Source organism: Gymnoscopelus microlampas, assembly GCF_963454915.1.
Source record: "Gymnoscopelus microlampas genome assembly, chromosome: 2".
NCBI lineage: Eukaryota > Metazoa > Chordata > Actinopteri > Myctophiformes > Myctophidae > Gymnoscopelus > Gymnoscopelus microlampas.
Window position 1 is genome coordinate 46,253,348 of NC_139939.1, and position 15,465 is coordinate 46,268,812.

The 15,465-nt window shown below is 42.7% G+C and overlaps 1 pseudogene across 1 annotated transcript; it reads left to right on the top strand.

Annotated features, from left to right (window-relative positions):
• Nucleotides 1–1,317: 1,317 nt before the first annotated feature.
• Nucleotides 1,318–15,003, top strand: LOC311057353 (axin-1-like; annotated as a pseudogene). The gene is made up of 13 exons (XR_014602865.1): nucleotides 1,318–1,511; nucleotides 4,067–4,748; nucleotides 5,031–5,224; nucleotides 5,454–5,609; nucleotides 5,919–6,056; nucleotides 6,248–6,344; nucleotides 7,260–7,397; nucleotides 7,770–8,175; nucleotides 9,756–9,933; nucleotides 10,037–10,216; nucleotides 11,223–11,525; nucleotides 11,612–11,761; nucleotides 12,120–15,003. The product of XR_014602865.1 is annotated as an axin-1-like (transcript).
• The last annotated feature ends 462 nt before the right edge of the window (nucleotides 15,004–15,465 follow it).

Below are 15,465 nucleotides of genomic sequence, written 5' to 3' on the forward strand. Positions count from 1 at the left end.
TAATAATAGACTAACACTTTCCTATCAATGCATTCTTCTAATTCCTCTATTGCATTGTGTAATGACATGTTTGTATCGCAGGGGACGCTGTCGCTCTGTTCACAGAACTGTTTCATGTAGAAAGGCCATTCACGTTGAACAAACTCACCAGTGGTGGAAAAAGTACTCACATCTCTTTACTTAAGTAAAAGTATCAATACTGCAATGTAGAAATACTCTTTTACAAGTTCACAAAAGTATTGGCATCAAAATGCATCAGTTGAACTACATAAACCCTACTACATTAGCTACTTGAAAATAGCTGCTGTTAAAAAAAACACAAATCTTATATGGGGGTCCCTGGCACAAAATATTTTCGGACGGGGGTCCACGGCCAAATACATATTCATTTGGAAATTGGGGATCCTTGACTTTGAGAACCGGGTCCGGGGGCCCCTATGGGTCCTTGGGGTTGGGGGGTTCCAGGCAGGGGATCCCCAGCAAAAGTAGTTAACATAGCTTCACAATTATTTCAACCACTTTATACATTTGTATGTTGGCTATTCAAAAAAAGTAGATATACGAGCTTGTACATCTGCTATTTTTGAATCATTTTGAAAAATATCGAAAATGTTTGGAAAGATTTTGAACAATTTAGATTTTTTTTTAACACAATCTCTTCTGGGGGGTCCCTGGAACAAACCCTTTTCACATGGGGGTCAGCGGCCAAAATACATATCAATTTGGGGGTCCTTCACACAAAAACGTTTGAGAACCAACCACTTCCATAGTGTATCTCTTCTAACCATGCTAGTTCTACGGCCGTGTCGTACCACACAACGCTCACTTTCCAGTGTTGCCATGTCTGCTTATTATAAGCGAGTTTGGGCTTGTTTTTCTGTAAAGTTGTAAATATTGATAGTTGAAGGTTGCGTTTTTTTTTGGCTTGTTTCTAAAGTGTAGTTACTTATTTGGTCTTGCTTCCTAATGTTGTTTAAACCAGTGGTTCTCAAACATTTTCAAGTCAAGGACCCCCATTTGAAAATATGTTATGCCAGGGACCCCCCCATACAACATTTTTGTTGTTAAAATGTTTCTAAAATATTCATAATTTTTCAAAATGTCTTCAAGTTTAAAAAAAAAAAATAGCAGCTCTACACAATGAGCTTGTATATCGGCTATTTTCCAAATAGTTTTAAAGTGCCACATTCGCTTATTCTGGGCTTGTTTTCATAGACCTGGTTGCGTGTTTCTCACTCACACCTGGCAACACCGTCACTTTCGCGCACGGGCACTACGTGCACGCACGTCTTCTGCCCCAGCTCCGTCCGTCTACTCTGTATTATTGCTCTCTCGGAGAGACCCACCACCATGGGGAGTTAGTTAAGGTTCAAGACGACACTGGGGCTGTTTTTCCTTCGTAATGTTTCCCGTCTGAAAGCCGTCCTTATGCCGCGCTTTGGACCACACAGCTCGCCACGGCGCCAGGATCCCCCATGCAGCGGATTACGGGGAGCGGGCTTTCAGAGACGGTAGGACGCATTACTTTGATGGAAAAACATGAGACGTTTCAACGTAGCCATAGCTAACAGAACTAGCCAACATAGGCTAGCTTAGCTGCGAGTGTAAAAGATGCCAAGGATTCGTCGGTGAGGTCACAACTAAGCGCCATCTAGCGGAAGACTTGCTTTCGGACTATATACCGCCGCAAAAGCGCGCTAGTCGTGTAGACTGAAACGACGCGATTTAACCGTAGAGTTATAATGTATCTATTATTGTTTGTATCCCACTTCTGACACCAATGTAGCGTTAGCTACATACATAATGTTTATACTTTATATAAACGATGCGATTTAACCAACCACATTAACGCCGGCGTTTTTCGGCAACCTTTAAAAAAAAAGGAAAAAAAACAGCCGATCTTCAAACTCATCGCGACGCCTCGTGAGTTTGAAGATCGTCTGTTTTCGCTATTTGTCGCGCAGTAAGTGGTTAAACTGGTGGAGTGCGACCTATGAGTGCGACGCGCATAATCTTCCTAAGTCTTCTGGTAACGATGTCATTTAAGGTTCTTCTGTTGAATACATTTTAGAAATATGTTTAAAGAAAATTGAGTGATAAAACAATAATAATACAAATGTACTCGAGTACTGTACTTAAGTACAACTTTAGATCATTTTACATTAGTTGAGTATTACCAATTGTCAATACTTTAACTTCTACTCCACTACATCTCTGAGGAAAATATTGTACTTTTGCGTCACTAAAATTATTTGAAAACTTTGGTAACCATTTGAAAATAGTAGATCTACAAGCTCACAATGCGTCACATGTAGATCTGCTATTTTCAAAAGATGTTTTAGACATTTTATACATTTGAAAACTTGAAATGGGACATTCTGCATCCTGAGTACTTTCTACTTTTGGTACTTTAAGCACATTTTGATACCAATACTTTTGTACTTTTATTTAAGTACATTTTGAATTCCGGACTTTTACTCGTAACAGAGTACGTCTATATTTCAGTATTGATACTTTTACTTCAGTAAAAAGAGTACTTTGACTACTTTATTCCACCGCTGACAATGTGTTTTGTTGTACCCGGCTTGGGCCCCATGAGACAACACTAGACTGCTACACACTCGCGTCAGTTGGTGACGTCACTGACCGGTCCTTGGTATCTTCCTTCTAGGCTAGCTGGCGCTGCGGCCAACCGCAGCCAACAGGGTGAAGAAGGGGAAAAAAACGTGCCCTCGCTTTCTTCTGTTGTTTGATCTCTGTTCCCAGTGATGATGTGTTAAGGTTATAACCAGTGCAGCCATTACCAGAGACTAGTTTTGGGCTTCAGGGTGGATAAAACGTGAAAAGTCGTTGGTGCTACTGAAGTGTAGTGGTTTTGAACTAAATGCTCCTCCACACACACAGGCCCGTCTTGTGTGGTTGGTTGTAGAGTTTGTTTCTATACCCATCCCCCCACCGTCTTCTTTGCAGGCCAAGATGAATGAGATTCTCACTTCAAAGCACCGTGGCACTGCTGCTGGTGGCATTGGTCTTGTGCAGTGGTTTTCAATCTTTTTCGCCTCAAGGACCCCCAAATTGACACATATTAGCCCACGGACCCCTATTTGAAAAAATATGCCAGGGACTCAACCATTTAGGTTTATTGGGGGTCCCAATCGACACTGTATCATCATTATCAGTGTTTATTTAACTCTGAGAGTGTACCAAATGGACCCGTTAGGGTTCCATTTGTGTACACTCAGAGTTACAGACATATAAGGGTCAATTTGGTTCCTAACTATTAATTTGGCTGGGGACCCCCTGGAACCCCCTCAAGGACCACTGGTGGTCCCCGGACCACTGGTTGAAAACCCCTGGTCTTGTGCAAGGTTAGCTAGATAGTTAACGTTAGCTGCTCTGTCTCTACCCCTTGGCTAGCAAGTGATCTCTCGTCTCACGTGGAATTTCAGTTTTTGTTTTGCCACCTGCTAACATTAGCCACATTCGCTAGCTGTCTGGAAAATATAAACTAATTCTCTTGCTAGCCATCACTTGCCAATTTACTACACACACACACACACACGCACACACACACACACACACACACACACACACACACACACACACACACACACACACACACACACACACACACACACACACACACACACACAGCCCCACTGAGATCTAACATTTTGATTTCTTTGTGGCTCGCTAGCTAGCTACCAGCAAGTAACTTAGACATGGGAGTATAAACAAATAACCAGACAGTTGTTAACAAACGCGTACTTACCAGTATGTTTATGTGGCTAACGTTAACATGACTGCAGTTCTAAAGTTGTTGTGCGTTTGTGTTGGTCAAGGCCAAACATTATGGATCATTATATTCACCTTAGTTATTATTGGCATTTTCTCCATTTGGTTTGGTTTGATGATCTATTAGTCTTTAGTGGAGAGAAGGCAGAGGTGATGATGGACACATCTGTATTGATTTAGCATAATGTCACTGATCTTTCCCTAGCGTTTGTCACTGATATCTCCCCTATTTGTGTATCAACTATCATTTTCTCTTTTGCTCTTTTCTTAGGGAGAATTGTTTGTCAGCAGAATTTTTGCCAGAGGGGAAGGTCTGACCTCTGCTTCTTGGAATCAGAGACATGAGTGTCGTCAGAGAATTACATGGGATTGGGTACCGGGGCGGGGTTGTGGCCTCTCTGGGTGGCCCCAGCCACTTTACAGAGGATGCTCCACGGCCCCCTGTCCCCGGTGAGGAGGGATCTGATTTGGGCCCCCCAGTCCAGTCAGCTTGCACCCGTCCGAACATTCTCTCCCAGACCCTCTACCACCCCCCATCTTCCTCATCTAAAATGGCTGATTTGCCCAGCTACACACCATCTTCATCGTCTGCAACTCCCCGGCGCCCTGACCTGGACTTGGGCTACGAACCTGAAGGTTCGGCCTCGCCAACACCACCGTACCTGAAGTGGGCCGAGTCCCTTCATTCTCTACTGGATGACCAGGAAGGAATACAGCTGTTCCGTAACTTCCTGTGCCAGGAAGGGTGTGCAGACCTTCTTGACTTCTGGTTTGCCTGCTCGGGGTTCCGAAAGACCGGTCAGGAGAAGAGGGCTAAGCTGGCCAAGGCCATTTACAGGAAGTACATTGTAGATGGTAGTGGGATTGTATCCAGACAGATCAAGCCAGCAACCAAGAGCTTCATCAGAGATTGTGTGGTGAGGCCACATCCAGACCCTGCCATGTTCGAACAGGTGAGATATGATAGTTGTGAATGAATAAGAGAATTTGGGTTTGATGCATGTTGTTCGGAAAAGGCCAGCATATCTTCTCATGCATTAACATGTTAAAATTTCAGATTGATACAGTTATTGGTAAAAGTGAAATAATTTAGCAACAAAGCAGCATGTTGTGACAAAGAAAATGGCAACTGGCACATTACCTACAATGATTGTATTTTGACCATCTCATGAAATGGTAGGGCAATGTAAAATGTATCCAAGTACAGTTAAGTGAAATGTGCGTGTTCATCCCAGGCCCAGACAGAGATCCAGACCACCATGGAAGAGAACACCTACCCTTTGTTCCTCAAGTCAGATCTATATCTGGAGTACACTCGGACGGGAGGGGAGAGCCCCAAGCCTAACCCCAGTGATCAGAGCCCTTCTTCAGGGACAGTCAAGCCTGTTCCGGGGTACTTACCTACGCTTGCTGAGGATGAAGAGTGGAGGTGAGTTGAATTAGGGACTTGGTGTTGCTGTACCATTAACATAATGTTCCTCGCCTGTTGGAACGTTTTTGGCTAAGCATCAAATCCTGTGAATCTTTTCTTAAACTTCAAAGGAAGCAGATAATTAACGTTCTGTTTCCTGTAAAGTTAACAAATTGTCATTACAAAAGTAAAAAAAATAAAACTTATGTGCAGATATATGCTAATTAGAATGTCATTTTTATCTTAGATGCGGGGGAGGAGTAGGGGGATTGAGGGAAATGGAGGACGAAGAGGAGGAGTGTGGAGACACACCAGCCAGTAGACTGACTCACAGACTGTTGATGGAGACTGCACCGCAGAGAAACTCATCCAACCGGAGACGGTCGGATACCAGGGAGTACAGGTGTGTGCTCATCATGAAAAATCTGGAATGTCTGTGGAATTTAACCACCATATGCCTGCGAACGTTACGTAAAATAATACATGGTTTAATTGCGGAAATATTTCTACTTAATTGGGCAGATTACCTAAGAAATAGTATTCTGTCAATGCGTTATTGTTATTGTGAGTACCATTTGATTCGTAACAGAGCCAAAGCAAGACCTAGTACATGAAAAAATGTGCCGTTTCTTATACAGTAGTTAAACACAGGGTGCTCCATCTATCTCATTAAATAAAAACAAATAATTATATCCTGTTTCTTCCCCGTCAGGCCATGGAAAGAGCCGCCGGTAAACCCATACTATGTGAACATGGGCTACGCTCGCGCTCCTGCAACCAGTGCTAACGACAGCGAGCAACAGAGTATGTCCAGTGATGCAGACACGCTATCACTGACCGACAGCAGTGTGTAAGTAAACACACATTTACAGACACATTTAACAGTGTTATTATAAGGTAATGGGTCCTGATCTACGTAAGGCCTAGGCTGAAATGGGTCGAGGACCACTTTCATTCATTAGTTATCTGTCTGTGGATATAGACAGACTTGATATTAACACTACTGTATATCTTTCTCCTCTTGTGTTTGTGTCTTTGCAGAGATGGTATTCCTCCATATAGATATCGTAAGCAGCATCGTAGAGAGATGCATGAAAGTGCCAAAGCCAATGGACGTGTGCCCCTACCTCATATACCTGTGAGTAATGCTATTGATTTAACCCCATGTGTACAAGCATAACCGCAGCTAAACTACAATAAAATGTTGATTTGTGTAGTTACTAGGGATGCAATGGTTCTCATTAATATTCAAACCGTATAGTTTGCCATTCCCAGTTCTGTACACATTTGTGAATTGCAGCATTTTCAGTTTTGCAATCACATTTTTCATTTACAACTGTACATGCATTTCTTTCTGCCAAATTCGCATTGTGTATATTGTGTCACTGAATGACAACGTAACTTCAATGTAACTTCAAACGTCGTCTTTCGCTATCTAGTATATCTCTGTCTCTCTGTCCGTCTCTCTCTGTGGCTGATTTTTGCTCTTTCCCTCTCTGTGTATATTCGTCAATAGCCTACGGAACAGAAGAGACACTGCATGTTGTTGTGATTCTTTTTTTAATTTACCCCCTTTGACAACCATTTTATTTGCCAATGTTGGTGTAACTAAGATTTGCTGGAAAATCAATATTGTACATGCTTATATTATCAACTACGAAATGTACAAGCAATCAGAACTGACTGTGTTTTCCTTACAAATAATACTGAATTATCGTAATATTATTTCGAAGGAAAATGTGGTGAGCTGCAGATTCTTTCCACCCCATTTTGCCGTCACTCTTCTTTCAGTCTTTGAATTAATCAAATTAGTCAAATCTGCCCAGTCTACTTTCACTGTTCATCCAAATGCCCTAAAATTACTTTCTGGCCGCAGTGGTCTTGCTCGTTCAGCTTAGGCTTCTTTGGGAAATGATGATGATTTAATAATAGGCAGTGAGAACTTTGCTGTAAAATGGCGTCAACATCTCTTTTATTTAGAATCTTATTTACGGCGAGCGACTATGAGGGTTTCATGGCAGATGTGTGTGTGTGTGTGTGTGTTTGTATGCAGCGCACGTACCGCATGCCAAAGGACATCCACGTGGAGCCAGAGAGGTTTGCAGCTGAGCTCATCAGCAGATTGGAGACAGTTCTACGAGAGCGAGATGCCCAGGAGAGACTAGAGGAGAGGCTGAAGAGAGTCCGTCTGGTGAGCATAATTAAGTGTGTGTGTGTGCATGCAATGATGATGATTATTTCAAACGTTTGCCTCGATTACAATTAATATACAAATAAATCTGCTATTTTCACAATTGCTGTACGCCGTCATTAAATTAAGTATAATACAGGGTTATGTGGTTAATCAGACTAATCAATTTAGTTGATTATAAAAAATGTATTAAATTTTTTTTCATGTCGTTATAACCAAATAACCGAGAAGCAAGGTTTTTCTTTATATGTTTTCGTTTAAGACAGTTATTGTTTCTGAATATCGGTTTCGATATATTTTTGGTTAATTGCCTAGCCCGCTTAAAGGTTTACTATCAGTTACTAATGAATGTTTCTTTTCACCTCCGAACAGGAGGAAGAGGGCGATGACGCTGACATCTCTGTGGCAACCTCAATGTCCTCCCACAGCATACCACTCTCCCTCCCGCCATCTTCCTTTCCGCCGCTCTACGGTGCCCGTTATTCGGAAACCACCGCAAACACTGCAACAGCGGCCACCTACGGGGGTCTGGTTGCTATGGAGGATTCCCACGACGATGACCCCGAGTCCATCTTGGATGAGCATGTGCAGCGTGTGATGAAAACGCCGGGCTGCCAGTCGCCAGGGGCGACCAACACCAGTTTGGGAGGTGGACGGCACTCTCCCCCGAAGGCATCTCGTTCTCCTGATGGAGGGAGCGCCCCACATCACTATCAACCCTCTCACTACCCTCCCCACCGAGGGGGAGTACACGGCCTGCCTGCTGCAGGGGTCAAAGGTAGGAGCACTGTTTTTGTTTTGGGTATTTCTTTATCAGAATATTATAGTTTGAACATAACACTACTGCAATGCCCATTCTCGGCATGGCTGCAGTTCAGAATATGTGGCAGCTCAGGGCAGGTCAGTTCTGGAGAAACGTTCATCGAATCGACCACACACTCAACACTGAATTTCTTGGGTCCTCAGCAATACACCCGCCAAGTGTTTAACGGTTCTTAAAAATGTGAAGGACATACCTATATACAGAGACTGTTGGAATTGACTGACTAGTGGTATAGACATACAGTGCTCTTTCTAGTAGGCATATCCACCATTATTCGGAACGCATGCCCATTCTGACTGTGCCGTTCAGGAGAACCACTCATCCTTTTGACCTCACACACGATTCTAGGGCATGCAAACTTGTCACCTTTCTGTGAAATTTGCCGTTCATGCAGATCCATTGAGAAACAGTGAGTCCAGGGTTCGATTCCTGAGCCCGGCGGTACTTTGCTTCGTGTCACTCCCGACTCTCAAATTTCCGGTCAATCTCCACTGTACTATCAATAAAGGCAGAAAAAATATACCCCAAAAATATACCCCAAAAAGTAGGCTCTACAAGCGAGAGCCTACTAAAAATGAAAGACGGATGCGTGTTAAAATGTGCGTGAATCATCAAAAGCCAGCACGTGCCTGAAAAAGAGGTGCAGCCATTGCGTTCGTAAATACTCTCTGAGGGCACTGGAGCGCAGCCGGGGTGCTCTTGGGTCATTCTAAGATTCAGACTCAGAGCACACACTGGCTGCTCTGAAAAGCCCGAGGGTCTGCATTGGTGACAGTGCCGGAGTAACCTCGCATCACCAGGCTTTTCGCAGTACCTATGCAAAATGCTTAGGTAGCAGCTTGTTTGGTGCTATAGTAGCCTCGCGTGGCCAGACAATATTTTGCAAAGGCAGATTTGTCTGGAACCAGGCTAGTGCTATAGAGTAGGCAGTATTCTTAATTTATCAATCTTGCGGTGCGACATGTTAGCTGTAGCACTAGCAATAGCAATACCCCCGGCAAGTGTAAATTCAATCAGGAGTGACCCGATAGCTGAGTGTTTAGGGCACGTACCACATGGACTCAGCAACTCCCCGCTTCGATTCCCAGGCCAGCCAGATCATTTGCTGCATGTCACTCCCCAGTTAACCTCTCTAACTATCAAATAAGGCAGAAACGCGAACTTTTAAGTGTGAACGGTTTTCGAGATATGACAGACGGACAGACAGAATCATTAGATGAATCTAATATCTACTTTTAAAGTTTGTCAGTTCAAATATGTTTTTTAGGATATGTTGCTTTAATTGAATGGTAGCAAAGGATGCAGAGGATGCTGCTCAATATTCACTGCTGTAGATGTAATTTGAAAGCCAGAATGAAACACTGTACCAACTTATGTTTTGACAATTTCAGGAGTCAATATTCCTTTAAACTTTTTTCAAAATGTTCTCAACTTTTGTGTTGCAATACTGCAGCCCTATTCGATAAGGAGGGGATTGGTATAGCGGAAGTGGATCCAACATGCCCTCATGAACCTGTCATTGTTGTCTGTCACAGGGGCACATCACCACAAGCAGCTGTACCACCACAGAGGAAGAGAGGGGCAGGAAGAGGCGGGGTCACGGCCACAGGCCAACGTTCTCTGGAATGGAGACCCAGCCAATCAGTATGCAGGGAGGGGTCGCAACTATGCAGATGGTGCAGGAGCCAGCACGCTTGAGGGAATGGGCAACAGGTTGGTTGTAATCTCATGTGTACATTTATCAGGTCAATAAGTGTGCTCTCCTCTATTTAGATTACCTAAACGTGTGTCTCTGTGTCTTTTGTCTGTATTGCAGTAGTAAAGGTAGCACGCTATCAAGGCGGGGCTGTAAGAAGGCCGAGTTGTCTGGTAAAGGTGATGAGGGCGGACGTGGTGTGGAAGCCCAGGTACCTTTGGAGGACATGGAGAGAAACCAGAAGATTCTGCAGTGGATGATGGAGGGAGAGGCACTCAGACACAAGAAGAGCACACATAGGTCAGTTCCACGTACATAACATCCTTATAGAGACAATCCCTTCTTGCGCTTCAGTGCTGATTTAGAACACATGAAATAGTTAAGTGCAACAGAGCCATATGAATATTTTTTTGCGCATTTAAAAGCAATGAATCCGTTAAGAGAACTACATATGATATGACGGCAGAAACTCCATTGTGGATGAAAATACATTAGGCTGCAGACTGAGTGTGTGTAGGACTACAGCTATTTACAAAATAAATAACAGTAAAGAGAATAGAGAAAAGATGCTGGCCATGGCCGAATCGTTGTGTACCTGATAATTGCAAGTAGCATTTTATTGGAGCTACAGCCCCGTGCGGACAGTTCTCCTCTACCGCAACATTACTTTAGCCAGCCAGCATGAGCCAGATTCAATTCCACTCACCTAATGCTGCAGAGGTTTAACTTTCAAAGTGTGTACATTGCATGTTTTTTTCATTCATTCGTAAATATGAACTTTGGGCGCGTTTAATCAACATGCGTTCTTGTTTACTTCATCATGCAGCAGCTTGTCATGGCAAATTGGTTTCAACAGAAACGGACTTCCTTTGAAAAACGTCAGATTTCAAAATAAGAGCCACTTGTAATGATCAGTCAACACTAGTTTTATGTTTTTTGTCGACTTACAGGAAGTAGATAGACATTTGAACGTCATGACACCAGAGCTGGTAGCTAACGCTATTAATAAATTGTTGGTCCCGGCGGCGGTGCGCATGAGCGCTTCTTTCTGCTTATTATTCCGTTCATTATTATTTTGACCAAGCATGCGCACTTGTGCACCAGTTATGTGTGCCCTTGAATATGAGCCTTCTACTGTAGTTGACCTTCTGGTTGAATATGAGCCCAAACAATTAGAAGACCAATGAGATGAGGCCCTTGAGTTACTTGTAAAAAAAAGTGCTTCATATTTTTGGTAACCGGTTTCTTGTTACCTGTTCAATTTCAGCACATCCTCATTCTTTCTTTCTCTCTCTCTCTCCCTCAGTGGTAGCACAAGTGGCTCCAGGAGGACAACTGGCAGTACAGAGTCTCCAAGGCCAACCTCAGTGGAACGTCCAGGGGCCGTCCACCCCTGGGTTTCTGCCCAGTTGCGGAACAACCCCTCGTCATTGGTCTCACCCTCCACCCCCTGCTCTTCATCCGCCCAGGTCCAGCCCTCACATCCTTTCATCCAGGACCCAGCCATGCCCCCCAATCCAGCTCCCAACCCCCTCACCCAGCTGGAGGAGGCTAGGCGGAGGCTGGAGGAGGAAAGGAGGAGGAACGCGATATTGCAGGCCAAACAGAGGTAGGATTTTGTGCATATGTGTGTGCATGTAGACATGTACATTGTAGTTTGTATATTCTGACATGTACCTTCCTTCTTTCTCTTAGGCATAAGTCTGGCAAAAGGCAGGTGTGTGAGAATGTGACGGTAGCGTACTATTTTTGTGGAGAGCCAATCCCATACCGGACTTCGGTCAAAGGACGCGTGGTGACATTAGGCCAGTTCAAGGAGCTGCTTACCAAAAAGGGCCTCTACAGGTGAGAATTTAAAATGGAAATAAATCCCTTACAACTGTCCTGGGGATTGAGGTGGGATAGGGGAAAGTGGTATATATACTTTATTTAAAAATATATATATTTTGTATATCTTTGTGATATCGTATATAAAGAAGATGCTATGTACAGTATACTCGCCCCTGGGCTTTGTCTAAAAAAAACGAATAAAAAGATTTTGAAAAGAAAACGGAAATAAATCCAAATAAACATGAGCATTTGTTTGTGCCTTTTGAAATGATGATATGATGTGTACTCTTCAAAATGTCTCGCTGAAGTCTTTGAAGAAGGTATGAGGATACCACTGTATGAATTGTGTTAATTCTGTATTGTATACGTGTAGGTTCTACTTCAAAAAGGTGAGCGATGAGTTCGACTGCGGGGTGGTGTTTGAGGAGGTTCGTGAGGATGACGCCATCTTGCCCATCTTCGAGGAGAAGATCATTGGGAAGGTGGAGAAGGTTGACTGAGAACGGGAAGCGGAAATGGAAATTGGAAAAGGAGATACACCGGCACAAGGAGGATCTCAGAAGAGGAGAAGCCTGACGACTTGGGAATAAAGACTGAGCACAACGAGGAATTGAGCGACAGAAAGTGGACAGATGGAAACTGGAACGTGCAACAGAAGAAGCGATACTAGGAGGCATAATATAGACAAGCAATGCATGGAGAATTGAGGGCAGGGTTGTTTGGTCTCGAGTGATTGAGGCGTTTGTGCATTCACTCAAACCTACATACAGAGCAAACGCCCGGTGGATGGAAGAGGAGGGGAGGAATGGAACACAAGTGTATTTCATCTGTCTTTTTGTCTCTAGTGGGTATATTACAGGAGGACTGTTGAAAAAGCTAGAATCTAACCAGTCTTCCATGTTCACTACGTTGGGTGGACGGGGTGAGGGATGGCTGGCTGGATGGAGAGAGGTTAAACTAGTCTTCCACTTCCAGTGCTCTGGAGGAATCCCTCCTCCGCAGACCATTACTGATGCTGCTACATTACCACGGTGACTAAACGGTGCTTGGGACAGTAAATAATGCAGCTATGTTCCATTCTGGAGTCTTGCTGCCTTCCACACTCTGTTCCTGATCAGCTAGTGTGCAAGAGGAGAGGGATAATTATCCCCCCCCACACCTTTTTTTTTCTCTTCTCTTTTTTTTTTTAACGGAACAATGCCTGCCTCTCCTCTTGTTTACTTCATCGCCTCATAACAGGAACACTCACCCCTGATTCATAGATGTCATGTAGTGATTGTGTCACACCATTGTGTTCAATGACAGCAGTTCTCTACCGTACATAACTTGTTTACCAAAGCTACATATTTTTGATATGATGCTGCGCATACAGAGCAAGTATCCTTACTATGTGTTCTCATTTTATTAGCATTGTGTACAGGGCAGGTACTATTAGGTGTTAACACCCTACACTCGTGTCAGATCTCAATTTGCTGTTGTATATTTGTGTATGTTAAATTTGGAATGTAGTTGTTAGTCCTTTTAGGGCTCCCCCCCTTATACCCGTATCCTGTACCCCAATTCTATACTGTTTACATTGGGATGTGCCCTTGCGTTCTACCCGACAATGAATTTTAAAAAACAGAGTAGCTGTAGCCACAGTTTTCAATTCCATTCTTTGATTATTATGGAAAGGGTGGTGCTCACTATAGACATGCCACCCTGGACCTGGAACATAGTGTCTTATTCACTCCAGATGATCACATTATGTTATTTTGCACCTCTCAACTATACTCATACCCTGTCTACTTAACTCCAAGCTCAATGTAGGTGCCTGCCTGTCTTTCCAGCCAGTGCCATTACTATCTACAAGGCGTGTCTGTGTGTGCGTGACTGTGTGTGTGTCTGTGTCTGTGTCTGTGTGTGTGTGTGTGTGTGTGTGTGTGTGTGTGTGTGTGTGTGTGCGTGCGCGCTTGTGTGTTTATATTCCTGAACCCTGCCAAAGAGCATATTGGGTATGCCTACCTTTTTTGTGTCACATCTGTACAATGAATTCCCTCAGTGTCCAATGTAATGTTTCAACTCGAACATTACAGGAATCTTCTGCTGCTCCCTCCCCAAATGTCCAAATTGTAAATGTAGAGTTAAAACACTACAGCAAATCTACACCCAACCTAATTCAATAGAATATAGAATGGAGAATGACCTTGAGGCCAGAACATCAGACCTGACCAAACAACATACATTCACGTCATGCCAGCTAATTAACAGCTGAATGTACGTTGTTGTTGATGATGTGGGGTGTTTTCTTGCTTGCATTCTCTCTGACTTTAAAGGATTCATTTCATAAGTTGTCACTATGAGGATCTTCAGTGTTACTTTTAAGGCAAATTTATACTTTGTCGAATGGCTGCATCGCTTGATGAAAATAACTCGACTGCATAACGCCCCACATTTATTTTCGTCCAGTGAAGTGGTCGTTCGACAAAGTATAAGTTAACCCGTAGTCGATGGCCAGAATAAGACTGTACAATTTATGTACTGATACTAATGAATGTGCTCTTAAGAGGGCAAAGAGGTCTTCCTGGAATGTCAAATAGAATTTGTCATGGGTGTGGCCTGGTAAGGGAAAAGATACAATGGGGAAAAATGTATTTGTCCTTAATTCAACCCATTATGCCTTCAATATGAAATGGAAATTTTTAAATATGTATTTGTTTATAAAAAAAAAGTTTAATAATCACCAAGCATGTTCTTTATATGGAATGTTTTCCTGATAAGTTGAATTATTGTCTACTTTGTTTAATGTTTAGTTGTGAACAGCTATGGCCCTTTGTTGGTATATTTTTTCTGACTTGGTAGAAAGAATGCCCTGAAATGAATGAATAACAACACTGTAAGAGTTGTTTCTTGTGATTAGCACAAATATTTTTTCAGATGGACAAAACCAATAATTAACGTCTGTTGTGTCATCAAATTGTGTGAAACACAGTGCCTTTAAATCATATACGCAAGTCTAAATTTGTTATTGAACCAGTTCATGCTTTTAATGCTTTTTTTTTTTTTTTTTTACAATATCATGTGCGATCAGTTCTGTTATGGATAGCTATGCTGTAAATATGTACATTATCATTTCATACATGTCTTCAAACCTGCACCTCATGTCCATGGTGTTTCTGTTTTTGAAAGATAAACACCAACCATGTCAATGTGCTGGTTCCACTTGTACATTTCTTTTAAAAAAGGTACTTCGTAATAAAGACAATGAATAAATCTAACCTTGCTCCTGTTTATTTTAGTCTAATATGTGTATAATATTTCTTAAGCCCTCCATGACAAATGCATGCCTTTGGTCTCTTAAACTGTATATTCCCTCATTCCCATTGATCAGTTAACTATTTTCTAGAGTTGTCAGAGGAAGGACTTTGTCTTTAGTTTCAAGTTAAATTAATTCCTAGGTAAATGTGTTACATAGTTTCCCTACATAATTTCCCTTTGACTATATTGTAGTCAATGTTGCACATAAAACATCACATGTAGATGAAGAACATAAATTCAACTGGCTTTGTTAAGCATGTTGACAGCAGTAGGATAAAATGGAGTGAGTGATTGGCACTGCACAGCAAAAGTACAATCTTAATTGGAAGATTACCAATCAGGCCATGCAAGGGTCATGATGTCACATTGCTGGACAAGATTGTCAGTATTCGCCTGGCCTGAATACTAGAGTTGTGTAGAGC